We start from the raw sequence: 13,029 nt of genomic DNA on the forward strand, positions 1-13,029 counted from the left end.
ATAAAATATATAGTCTGTCTGTCTGTCTGTCTGTCTGTCTGTATGTATGTATGTATGAAGACAGGGTTTCTCTGTGTAGCCCTGGCTGGCTTCAAACTCAGAGCCCTGCCTCTGCCTCCCCAGCACTGGGACTAATAGCATATGCTACCACCATCCAGCTATTTATCTATCTTTTTCTTTTCTTTTCTTTTTTCTTTTTTGGTTTTCCGAGACAGAGTTTCTCTGTGTAGCCTTGGCCGTCCTGGACTCACTTTGTTGACCAGGCTGGCCTTGAACTCACAGCGATCCACCTGCCTCTGCCTCTCGAGTGCTGGGATTAAAGGCATGTCCCACCACACTAGGCTTTTTCTTTCTTTTTTTTTTTTTTTTTTTAAATGAAACTCCAGGGACCTCCAGCATGCTAGGCAAGCACTCTACCTCTGAGCTGTAGCCTGAACCCTAAAGTTTCATTTTTATTATGTATGTATGTATGTATGCATGTATGCATGTATGCATGTATGCATGTATGTATGAATGTATGAATGTATGTATGCATGTATGCATGTATGTATGTATGCATGTATGTATGTCTGTATGCATGTATGCATGCATGTATGTATGTATGCATGTATGCATGCATGTGTGTATGTATGTATGCATGTATGCATGTATGTATGTATGTATGTATGCATGTATGTATGTATGCATGTATGCATGTATGTATGCATGTATGTATGTATGTATGTATGTATGCATGTATGCATGTATGCATGTATGCATGTATGCATGTATGTATGTGTGTATGTATGCATGTATGTATGTATGTATGCATGCATGTATGCATGTATGTATGCATGTATGCATGTATGTATGTATGCATGTATGCATGTATGTATGTATGTATGAATGTATGTATGTATGTATGTATGTATTTTATGTATGTATATGGGGTGTTCACCTGAATGAATGCCTGTGCACCACATGGACGCAGTGGCTTCAAAGGTCAGGCGAGGACGTTAGATCCCCCGGCACAGATGGTTGTGTGCCACGGTCCTCGGGAAGAGGAGCCAGTGCTCTTGACCGTTGAGTTATCACTCCAGCCCTTTTGTTAGCTTTTTGAGAGGGAGGGTGTCATTCTCTAGCCTAGATTGGCCTTGAGCTCATGGCAAGGTGCCCTGCCTTGTCTTCTGAGTGCTAGGATTACTGCCACGAACCACTCACTGCCCCGGGTTCCCGAGAACATACTTTTTTTTTTTTTTACTGCCCAGGCTGCCCTTAAACTCAAAATGTAGCTGAAGATGACTTTGAACTTTCTGATCCTCTTGCCTCTACTGCCCACGTGCCCGACTCAGCCCTGTCAGCCCATCTCTTTTAAAGCAGCAGGCATGATAGACTTGGGCATCGTTTTTATAATTCAAAGTGAGAACACTCTTCCTATCTGCTTGGTTTGTTTGTCTCAGATGGGGGTCTTGCTATTAGCCCTGGCTAGCCTGGAATTCACTTTGTAGACCAGGCTGGCCTCAAACTCACAGAGATCCGCCTGCCTCTGCCTCCTGAGTGCTGGGATTAAAGACGTGCACCGGCTTTCTAAACTGTTTTCACTGCACACAGTGGGTCAGCTAGAGTTGTTGGAGGATTGTTCTGCCTTTCAAGAGGACTGAGGAGAACCCTCTCTCTTGGGGAGGAAAAAACACACAGCACACATCCAGCCTCTCCAGCTGCTGGACACCAAGGACAGGCTCCATCTGGGAATCCTCCTTTCCTGTCCTTAGAAGTCCCAGGGCGGGTTTCATGATCTGTGTTTTCCCAGGAACTGGCAAAGCACGCTGTGAATGAGTCATCCTTTCCTTGGCGTGTTTCACTCTAGAAGCTTGGTCACTCTACAAGATGACCAACAACCTCTTGAGGGCCTCCCTTCCCCCACTGACTGGAGCCTGTGAGTTCCTGGAACAGAGCAGTGGCCGAAATTCTGGAGACTGCTCGGGGCAGCACAGCTCTGAGTGAAGGACCCATATGTCACATTAGTGGGGAAGGGGCTGTGGGGCAGGGCAAGGCCCATCTAACCTTGGGCCACACCTTACAGACCTCTGTTTGAGGGAGGTCTAATGTCCCTTTGTTTTTCTGTCACTTGGGGACTCTGAGCGTGTATTCTGCTTCCTGTGTCAGAGGCTGACAAAGGCTGTTAGCAAAGGAGTGAGAATCTTGGAGACCCAGGGCCGCCCAAGCACACACCAAAGCCCTTTCTCCGCCCACACCTTGGCTGGCACTAGAGAGACAGTCTTCAGTTGTTGGTTGGCTGGTTTTGTTCTATTTTTTTTTCAAGACAGGGTTTCTCTGCATAGCCTTGGTTGCCCTGGAACCCACTCTATAAACCAAGGCAGTTTTGCACTTTGCTTTCCAAGTGTTGGGATTAAAGGTGTGTGCCTCCTCAGCCAGACATGAGATGTTAACGCCTTTAATCCCAGCGTGCAGGAGGCAGAGGCAGGCAGATCTCTGTGAGTTAGAGGCCAGACTGGTCTACAAAGCAAATCCAGAACAGCCAAGACTACAACGGAAAGCCTGTCTCAAAAAACAAAAACAACTCCCCGCTGCTCCCCCAAAATGGTGTGTGCCTCTGCCACCACCAGGTTTATGACTTTCAGTTTTCAGGGCCAGACAATTACAACAGACTGTGGCAGGGCTGGAGAGATGGCTCAGTGGTTAAGAGCTAATAGCGCTCTTGCAGAGGACCTTAGTTCTGTTACCAGCACTCAACATTAGGTGGCTCACAACTGCCTATAAACTCCAGCTCTAGAAGGTTCCACGCCTTGGACACCTGCACTCATATGCATGTGCCCACACATATCCACATAAAATGAAAGACATTTTTTGGATCGGGCTTAATGTGCGCCTTTAATCCCAGCCCTCGAGAGGCAGAAGCAGGTGGATCTCTGTGAGTTGGAGGCCAGCCTGGTCTACTGTAATGAGTTCCAGGCCAGTCGGGGCCCACATAGTTAGACTCTGTCTCAGAAAACAAAACAACATCAGCAACAACAAAAGCAATGGGCTGCGTGGCCCCTGGTGACATTATGACCGAGGGGCCTTGCAGAGGAGGGCCTAACTCAGCCTGGAGAGTGATTGAAAGGCTTCGGGGAAGTGGGAGGCTAATATCCTGGCAGTAATTACAGGAAGTGATGGTCACACAGAGGGAGATCTTGGATAAGCCACTTTCCAATTGTGTTGGCTAGTTTTTGTTGTTGTTGTTGTCATCATTGTTGTCTTCATCAGCTTGACATAAACTGACGTCATCTGAGAGGAGGGAGCCTCAATTGAGACAATGCCTCCATAAGATTGGCCTGTGGACCAGGAGTGGTAGCCCAGGCCTTTAATCCCAGCACTTGGGAAGCAGAGGTAAGTGGATCTCTGTGAGTTCAAGGCCAGCCTGGTCTATAAAGAGAATCCAGACCAACCAAGGCTACACAGAGAAACCTGGTCTGGAAAAACAAGTAAACAAACAAGAAAGAAAGAAAGATCAGCCTGTGAAAAGGTTTCTTGGTTGATAACTGATGTGGGAGGGCCCAGCCCACTGTGGGCAGTGCCACCCCTGGACAGGTGGTGGTCTTGTGGGTGTATGAGAAAGCTAATTGAGCAAGCCAGGATGAACAAGCTATAAACCTCAGGTGGGCTGGTACTGATGCTGGCTGGAGAGCTGGAAGGTTGGAATTCAGTAGTCAGGAGACTCTGCTATTCCGGCACATGTGCCTGTGGGTTTCCTCATCTTTGAGTCCTTAGGGGCACCAGGGCTCTGCCATAGAGACTCTGGGCTCTCACCAAGTCCCTGAGAGCCTAGTGCCTAGAAGGATGAAGCTCACTTGTTCCCTCCATCTTTCCATTCCCATCCATCCAGCATCCCCTACGTCCAGCCAGTCTCCTAGATACTTATTGGACATAGCTTTCCTGACCCGGTCTTCCAGGAGACCACTTCTGGGATGCCAGGGCACTTTTTAACAGTTCCTTTAGAGGCCAGTTAGATGGGAGAGCTCCCTGGATGCTGCCTGTTTCCTCAGCAGTGGACCGGAGCTAACAGCACCATTAAGCACTTGGCACCTGGTGCATGCAGTGTGTTCAATATTAACTTGGTCATCACTCCCAAAGGCAGCTAGTAGGTTTGACCTTTAGAATTTGGTCCCAACCTGACTCTGATTCTTCCCTTACAAGAAGAGGAAGTTCCTGCCCAGTGCACCTCCCTCCCCCCCCCACCCCCCCCCCTCCCCCGACTTCTTCACCAATCAGCAGCTTCCTCCACTCACCCTGCAACCTCGGGATCTGCCTCAAGCCGCCCTCTCTGAACACCCACACTCCTGATCCACCAGCAAGCACCAGGGATGCTGCCTCAGCACTCATTCTTGCCACCTCCTCCGCCACCGGTGAGCCACTGTCACCCACTCCTGGAGGTTGTCCCAGCCTTTCTCCTGCCTCCCTCCCTGCCTCCACCCCCTCCATCTGGCTGCCGTTAGGATCTTTCAGAAACAGACCCTGGAACATGTGGCCACGGACTGCCTTTTCATTTACCGTTCCCAGGGATTCCGTACTTTGTCCCTTCCCACAGCCAAGGTCCAGTCCCGCTGAAAAGCTCCAGCTTCATATTCCATCCTTCACCCGCCACCAGCACCCAGGAGATCAGTTCAAACCCGCCTGTGCTGAGGCCTCTCCTCAGGTCATCACATGGGCTTCCCAAAGTTACACTCTCCTGAGGAACCCTCTGGCCTCCTGCCATCAGGGCTTCCCACCTTTTTCCCATCCACCATTTCAACCAACCACTTGTAACCTCCCCAAGAAAAAAAGAAAGCCTTTTGTTCAGCCCATGTGCCCCCACAGTAAACATTGAGTCTCTTCCCAAGGCTTTGACACTCTCTTTGACATGGAGTTTCTTGTGCCCCGGGCAGGAAGAGGACCCTGCCTGGTACAGCACCTGACCCTGGTCCTAGGTGGAACTGCCCAGGCTAGCCCTCTCCTGTGTTCTCCTAGGGGCAAGGTTCTCTGTGTTGAGGCAGAGAGTTCCACAGGGTTTGAAGAGTTGGCTGAGTCAAACAGCCCTGCCCTATGGCCCTGCAGGCAGAGCCAGCTCAAGGGCCGGCGAGCGAATTTACCAATTGGATGGTTTTAATAACGCCCAGTTATTGGAGTTGAGATGGAAAGATGAGCACAGGTCGCAAAGGGCTCAAATTTGGGGTTTGGAGGAGACTCCTCCTGCTGGTTCTGAGCACCCCAACTCAAGCATATGGATGGAGAGTTCATAGTCAGACCGGTGGTCTTAGTTACTGTCACAGACCTGGGCTTCTTTCAGGCTTCTCAGGGATTCCCACCCTGCGGCTCCTCCCTGAACTGGCAGGGGCTATGGAGAAGGTGAGGCAAGACACAGGATGGAGTGGCTGGCTGGGTTCCCACTCCGGGAACCAGAGCTGATACATACCCTCAGGCCAGGGCTGAGCTTGCCTGGCAGTGCTCCCACTATGCAGGGGAATCTGGGGTCAGATTCTTGTTGCAACAGGTCTGGTCTGTGTCAGGATGTGGTCGGAACAGTGCTGGGGCCCAAAGCTAATGGGGCGGGGGCGGGGGGAGCAACCTCTCCCCTGGCACTCTTGGCATGCTGGGACAACACGTGGGTCACATCGAGAGATACAGATGTGATCCCTGAGACTAGGACCCAGCCTTGGAGACCCAGAGAGAGAGCGAGCCCAGGAGCCATCAGCAGCTGAGCAGAGGTCAGCAGAGAGGAGGCAGGCGAAAGCACAAATGCGAAACAGTAGGTGGAGGGAGAAGCAGGCTGACCAGGCCCTGTGTGGCATCTTACATATAGGCCTGAGTTTGGGGCAGCACCGGGACCCACTGGAGGGAACTGGAAGGAGACCTGGGGTGGTAGCTGTTTGAGTGTTCTGAAAGAGACCAACAGGGGTGGTTACAATAGAGGGCACCTTGGACACGACAAGCCCAAGTTCCAGAAATGGTGGCCTAGTCATCCCTAGTTGGGGCCAGAGTGAAGGGAAGGGGCTGCATAGCTGAGTTTCAGAGGTAGAGTGAGGTGTAAGAAAAGAAATCTAGCCCTGTGAGTGGTGGTGCAGTCTTTAATCCCAGCACTCGGGAGACAGAAGCAGGTGGATCTCTATGAGTTCAAGACCAGCCTGGTCTACAAAGTGAGTCCAGGGCAGCAGCTGCAGAAGAAGAAGAAGAAGAAGAAGAAGAAGAAGAAGAAGAAGAAGAAGAAGAAGAAGAAGAAGAAGAAGAAGAAGAAGAAGAAGAAGAAATGAAAAAAGAAATGAAATCTGGGGCCCGGAGAGATGGTTCTGCAGTTAAGAACACTTGCTGCCCTTAAAGAAATCCCGGGTTTGGTTCTTAACACCCACGTGGTGGTTCACAAACATCCAGAATTCCAATCTCAGGGGATCATCCATGACAGCCTCTTCTGACTTCTCCAGGCATGAGCACACATGTGGTACACAGACACACATTCAGGCAAAGCACTCACACACATCAAATAAATAAACCTAAATTATTTTTTTCAAAGTGATACCTGATGATTCATTTTCCAAACGTACCTTGGGCCAGTTTAGATGAAGCTATAAATGAACAGAAAACACTAGACCCTGCTAGTGCCTGATGTCTAACTGTCCTCCCCCACCCAACTTCTGCTAGGATGCCCTCCCATACCCGTCTCCCCTAAACTTGTAGTTTAGAGGAAAAAAATAACTAGGAGCCGAACTCGCCTGCAAGGTCATGTGTCTGATAAGCGCTAAAATAAACTGCATGTAAAACAGAGATGAACCCATGCACAGAGGCTGTTGAGAAGAAAACAACCACAAGGCGAGAGGGGCAGGCGGGACCTCGAGGAGGGGTACCGAGCGAGCGCACCCTCCTGCAAGGGTCACGTGTCAGGGTCTGTAAACTGTTCCCTGCTCTCAATCAGCACGCCTGCCATTCTAAGCTGACAGGCCTGCCTTGTGACACGTCGTAAAATATGTTGTTTCCTTTTGTCTGCTCTGACTCTTCCTGCGCGCTCTTTTTATGAAGTGAGGGTCATGCACACTTGCAGGCCGATTCTCCTTGTACTTTTGCCCTCCCTCACTGTCCTTCCTCCTGGTCTCTACGCTTGTCCTTTGGGGCACACCTAAACACTATCCGTATCCGCTCTACCTCAAGAGATATCGGACTAAGACACAGAGAATCCACTGAGCAGGGCTTCCTCAGGTCAGCATTAACAACGGCCTTCCCCAACTCCGGGCCAGGGCCAAGGGTTCCAGGACTCAGAACCCATTTCTTCCCAGAGGGTTTTCAGACAGTGACTCGGTGTCCAGGGACACAGGGAAGGTGTAAAGCCAGGTCCTAAAACATCACAGAAGAGAACTGAGCGCTCCCCAAGGATTTACTCCCCTCAGCAGGCAGAACCATACCTGGAGCAAAATAAGCAACAAAACTAGATGCCCCTCCTAGGTGAGTCTGAGGGGCCCGAGCAAGGGAAGAGGGAAGGGCCAAGTCTGTCAAATAGACACCGGAGGACTCTGGCTCCTAGGAAGTTGGGGCTATGAAACGGTGAGCAGGCTATGAGCTTCGACATGCTGAACAACTGGGCCCAGAGAACTTACTTTTATTTATTTGTGGTTTTTTTTTAGACAGAGAACTTATTTTTATTTATTTATGGTTTTTTTCTTTGTCTTTTGGACAGTCTTACGACGTAGACCAGGCTAGCCCAGAACTCACAGAGCTCTGCCTGCCTCTGCCTCCTGAGTACTGAGATTAAAGGTGTGCACCACCATGCTTGGCCAGAAAGAAGCTGTCCTCTGAACTTCACACACACACACACACACACACACACACACACACACACACACACACACACACACACACACACACACACACACACACACACACACGCCCATACATTTACAGAAAGTAAATAAAATGTGATGAGAATTCTTCTTCTTCTTCTTCTTCTTCTTCTTCTTCTTCTTCTTCTTCTTCTTCTTCTTCTTCTTCTTCTTCTTCTTCTTCTTCGCCACTAGTTATCCTCAGCAAGCGAATAAGAGAAGCCAGGGTGAGGCAGGATTCAAACCTAGTCTCTAAAGCTGCTTTTAACCACACTTTCCAGCCACCTGCTGGTCCCCATTTCTCGGAAAACCCGTATCGGAGCCCTGTGTGTGCACTTCTACATGGTTCTACTTGAAGATCTTTGTTGGCACAGGGTTGAACCGGGTGACTTAAGGGAAGGTGTGATGGTCTTCCTTATCTGGTCCCCCAGTTACTTCCAGGACCCGTCTGTGGACAGTATCTCTTCCCTGAGCTGTGGAGGAACTCATTAAGGCTACTCTGTGTACAGAAGTACCTGCAGAAGTCTGAGGTCCCCACACATAGAATGTAGTCTGGTCAACTGCTGCATCTGTTCCTAATCCAGTACAGGCCCCGACAAGCCAGAGGAGTGGGTGGACACAGCAGAGCCTCTGTGGAAGACTTCCAGGAGGGGTTCAAGGTGACCTTGGACCAGCAGAGGCAAGGTGGGAGGGATCGACAACACATATTTGTTTTTGTTTGTTTTGATTTTTCTTTATTTTTTTCCTTTTTAAAGATTTATTTGCTTATTATATATACACAGTGTTTTGCCTGCATGTACAGCAGCAGAGGGGAACAGATCTCATTCTAGATGGTTGTGAGCCATCATATGGAGCAGGCAGCAACTCTTAACCTCTGAGCCATCTCTCCAGCCCCCCGCCCCTTTTTCTTTCTTTCTTTCTTTCTTTTTTTTTTCTTTCTTTTTTTTTTTTTTTGCGCACGTTGGCTGTCCTGGACTCACTTTGTAGATCAGGCTGGCCTTGAACTCACAGTGATCCACCTGCCTCTGCCTCCCGAGTGCTGGGATTAAAGCCATGTGCCACCATGCCCCGCTACTGTTTTGATTTTTCAAGACAGGGTTTCTCTGTATATATTCTTGGTTGCCCTGGACTTGCTTTTAGACCAGGCTCATAGCAATCTGTCTGCCTCTGCCTCCCTGAGTGCTGGGATTACAGGCATGTGCCACCACCGTGCCCGGCTTTGTTTTGTTTTAGAGACAGGGTTTCTCTGTGTAGCCCTGGCTGTCCTGGAACTGGCTCTGTAGACCAGGCTGGCCCCGAACCCACAGTGATCACCTGCCTCTGCCTCCCGAGTGTTGGGATTAATAGTGTGCACCACCGAGCCCAGCTCACCAGCAGACTTTTTAAGGCAGGAAGGATGGGCATGCAGGATGGAGATAAGATGGTGGGGACGCTCCAGCAGCAGTGGGCCTGGGAGGACTGGGAGGCTCCAGACTCAGCCTCTGGACCCACCCCTTACCCCCCCCCACTCCCCCCACTCTCCAGCCTAGCTGGTAACCCTGAACTAGAGCAGAGGGAGGGTGGGAGTCAGGGCTGGCTTCCCACCAGGCCCTGAGTTTCCCCAGGCCTGGTGTCTGCCCTAAAACCCAGCGTAACTTCTGCTGTCCTGCCCTGGAGAATCCCAGGGACTGTGGCCTGCTGTGCCTCCTCATTTGGGGGAACCATGTTGTGGTTGAGCTGGACCTGCAGCTAGCAAGCTAGCAAGACCCTACTCAAAGGTCAGTTGTCTGGGAGGCTCTTCAGGCAGCCCTAACTCGGTCAAGTGAAAAGTAGTCCTCCGCTGAGTTCCAGCAGCTCCCAGACCACACCTAGCGAGCAAGCGAGCTCAGGATGAGCTAGGCCTTTCAGTGTCACACAGCAGGGTTTCTCACAGCATTGCCCAGAGTGATCTATCCTGAGCCTTTCCCTGGCTGCTGAAAGTCACATGATATGCCGATGGCAAGGCCAGGCTCTCCAGGGCACTGAACCCTCTGTACAGTGTTTCCTCTTTTGTGCTTAGAAATCCCCAAAAGGCAGGCCTGTATCCTTGGAGACCCGGTTCAGACCCCTCCCCACTGCCTTCCATATTAGGGGCTCCCAGGCTGGTCTTGAGATGATAAAAATGTGAATGAGGGGTTATCTTTGTCGGGCTGTGCCAAGGTGTACCTCTGAGAAATTACGAGGAATGGATCTGGTGTGAGGGGTTTAATTGGGGGAGGGGAGAGGAGTGGAAACATGGGGGAGAGACAGAGGCAGACAGGCAGATAGGCAGACAAAGAGATGGGAGAGATGGTACTGGGTGCGTGGTCTGGGGAGGCTGAGGGCCTTTTTATGCTTAGCACATACCTGGTGGCTTCTTCAGGCGGTAACATAAGCCTGCTGAGAAAGGGCCAATGGAATCGCCTATCTATGAACAGGTGTCTTGTATACAGTAGGCAGTTAATAAGTTCTTGTGACATAGATTCTAAGTTCTAGACTAGATTCTTCCCCTCCACCCCCAAGACAGGGTTTCTCTGTGTAGCCCTGGCTGTCCTGGACTCACTTTGTAGACCAGGCTGCCCTTGAACTCACAGCGATCCACCTGCCTCTGCCTCCCAATGCTGGGATTAAAGGCGTGCGCCCCCCCCCCCCCCCCGGCACTAGTCTAGATTCTATTATGAATTTGCAATATGATCTTGGACGAGTCACACTCTTCTCTAGTCCTCAGTTTCCCCAGCTTTAGAAGGAAGGTTTTGCTGGCTCATTTTATGTGAACTTAGCTCAAGTTAGAGTCATTTTGAGAGAGGGAACCTCAATTGGAAAATGGCTCTCACCAGAGCGGCCTGTGAGCAAGTCTGTGGTATATTTTCTTGGTTAGTGATTGGGGTGGGGGGGTGGGGGGGCGCCCAGCCCACTGTGGGTGCACTCTCCATGGCCTCCTCCACGTGAGCTCCTGCTTCTGCGCTCCTGCCCTGACTTCCCCCACGGATGGACTGTGCTTTGGAATCTGTATGTCTCCTCTTTTGCTCAAGATTTTATCACCACCGCTCAACCCCCCCCCCCCCCGCCCCTCCGCCAGAGTTTCTCTGTGTATCCCTGACTGTTCTGGCTTTGCTTTGTAGACCAGGCTGGCCTCAAACTCACAGAGATCCACCTGCCTCTGCCTCCTGGATGCTGGGATTAAAGGCGTGGGCCATCACGCCCGGTTTACTCAAGATTCTTAAACCTAGGAGTGAGGACACAGGGACACATCGTTCTTATGTCACCATGCCAGGAACACAAGTTATCAAGGTGACTGGGCATTGCTAACACTGACCTGACCTGAGGAAGTACTGGTCGGGTGTGCCCACTGTCCATTTAGCTGCTCTCCCCGTTCTCGCTGGGACACACAGAGGGCAGGATCTGGCACATCTCCTTCATTGGGGGAACAGTAGCATTTTTCTTTTGAATGCTCTAACATTGCAGCTTTCCGTCAGTGCCTTGGCCTGGGGAAAATAGAAGGAATACAAAAGAGCCGACTCGACTCGGGCATCTGGGTCCTAATCTGAGCATTAGGGATGCCTGACATCTGCAAATCCACACCGTGTCACCAGTCATGTTTTCTCATCCATTCCAGGGAAAGACAGTATCTCTCCCTCTCCGAGCGAAGAACAGAGAACTGTTCTGAGGCTCCACACGTAGGCACTGTCAGCGAGCGCATTGTCTTTGTAATTATCTCCCCACCCCCAGCCGGAATCCCCCATCCCCACGCCCTGTGCCCTTTTCTCTCAGCAGGTTTCTAAGCTGCTCTCACTTGAGGAGGATTCTCTAGCAGACTTCCTGCCTGCCCTCTCTGCCCTCCGGTCAGGCTTGGGCGGGGGTGTGTGTGCCGGGATATCAAGGGCCTGATTTCTTTCATGTGTCTTTACAGACATTCTAGAGGACGAAGGAGGCCTGGGCTGGAGGTCTCCACCCCTCTGCTCTGAGTGACCCTGGTGAGCTGTCTGACCCGCTCAGGGCTCCCCCCTGCCCCCCGCCCCGGGTCCTGAGGGGAGTGATAGGGTAAACAATTGAGTTTCTTGGTTCTTGGCTTTCTCGGGGTGGGGGGTGGGGGGTGGGGGTGGGGCACCTGGTGAGACATGGCATCTCCCTTCTTTCCTACAAGCAAATCTAATCTTTTTGGTCTCTCCTCCAGCACTGGGAACCCTCATAAATGCTAAACAAAGCTACTACTGAGCTAAATCCCCGTCATTTTTTTTTTTTTTTTTTATAAAACATTTCATATTGAGGCAGGGCTGTCACTGAATTGCCTAGGCTGATCTTATCACTGTAGCCGAAGCAGGGACAGATTGGTCTCTTTGGCCTCAGCTGCCTACATGGCTAGGTTGACAGATGAGAGTCCCGTCTGCGTTTGATTCCATGTTTATTCCATCTCTTCCCTGGTCCTCAGGCAGATGGAGGAGGGACCTGCTGGTGCTCCCTGCCTCTCGGTGCCCAGCCTCTCTCAATAATTGGTGTTCATGGCTCTGGCTATTTTCTGGCACACAGGAGGTTGGCCTCATTTCCTATAGCACAGATCTGTGGTCATGCTCTCAGGCCCACACACACACACACACACACACACACACACACACACACACCATAGAAGCCCAGGCATCTGCCTCACCCGTGTTCCTGCCCTTTGGCCTGCCATCAACAGAAAGTTTCCTCTTGCCTCCTTCCCACCTTTCATTTGTCCCTACTACCTTTCTTTCTTTCTCTCTTTCTTTTTTTCTTTCTCTCTTTCTCCCTTCCCCCTGAGACAGGGTTTCTCTGTGTAGTCTTGGCTGTCCTGGACTCACTTTGTAGACCAAGCTGGCCTTGAACTCTGAGAGATCCACCTCCCTCTGCCTCCAGAGTGCTAGGATTAAAGACGTGCACCACCATGCCCGACCCTACTACATTTCTCTATTTCTCTGCTCACCACCCTAAATGGGTGTCTCACTTCTATTGGGAGGAAAGCAAAGCTTTACACTAGCTTTTTTCTAACACTAGCTGGTCTTGGCTTCTCCTTGAGTTGCAGGAAAGGCCCAGAGATCCTTGGGACTCACCCCAGGCTCACCTTAGCCATACCCTTACCGGCTACCACCTACACCTAGCACAGCACCTGTTCCATGATCCGCTAACACTATCCCACTAATAGCCCCAGCTGTGAGAGTGTGTGTGTGGCCCGAGACCTCCACATAGCCCCTCT

The sequence above is a fragment of the Acomys russatus genome, chromosome 4 (assembly GCF_903995435.1).
Source record: "Acomys russatus chromosome 4, mAcoRus1.1, whole genome shotgun sequence".
Lineage (NCBI taxonomy): Eukaryota > Metazoa > Chordata > Mammalia > Rodentia > Muridae > Acomys > Acomys russatus.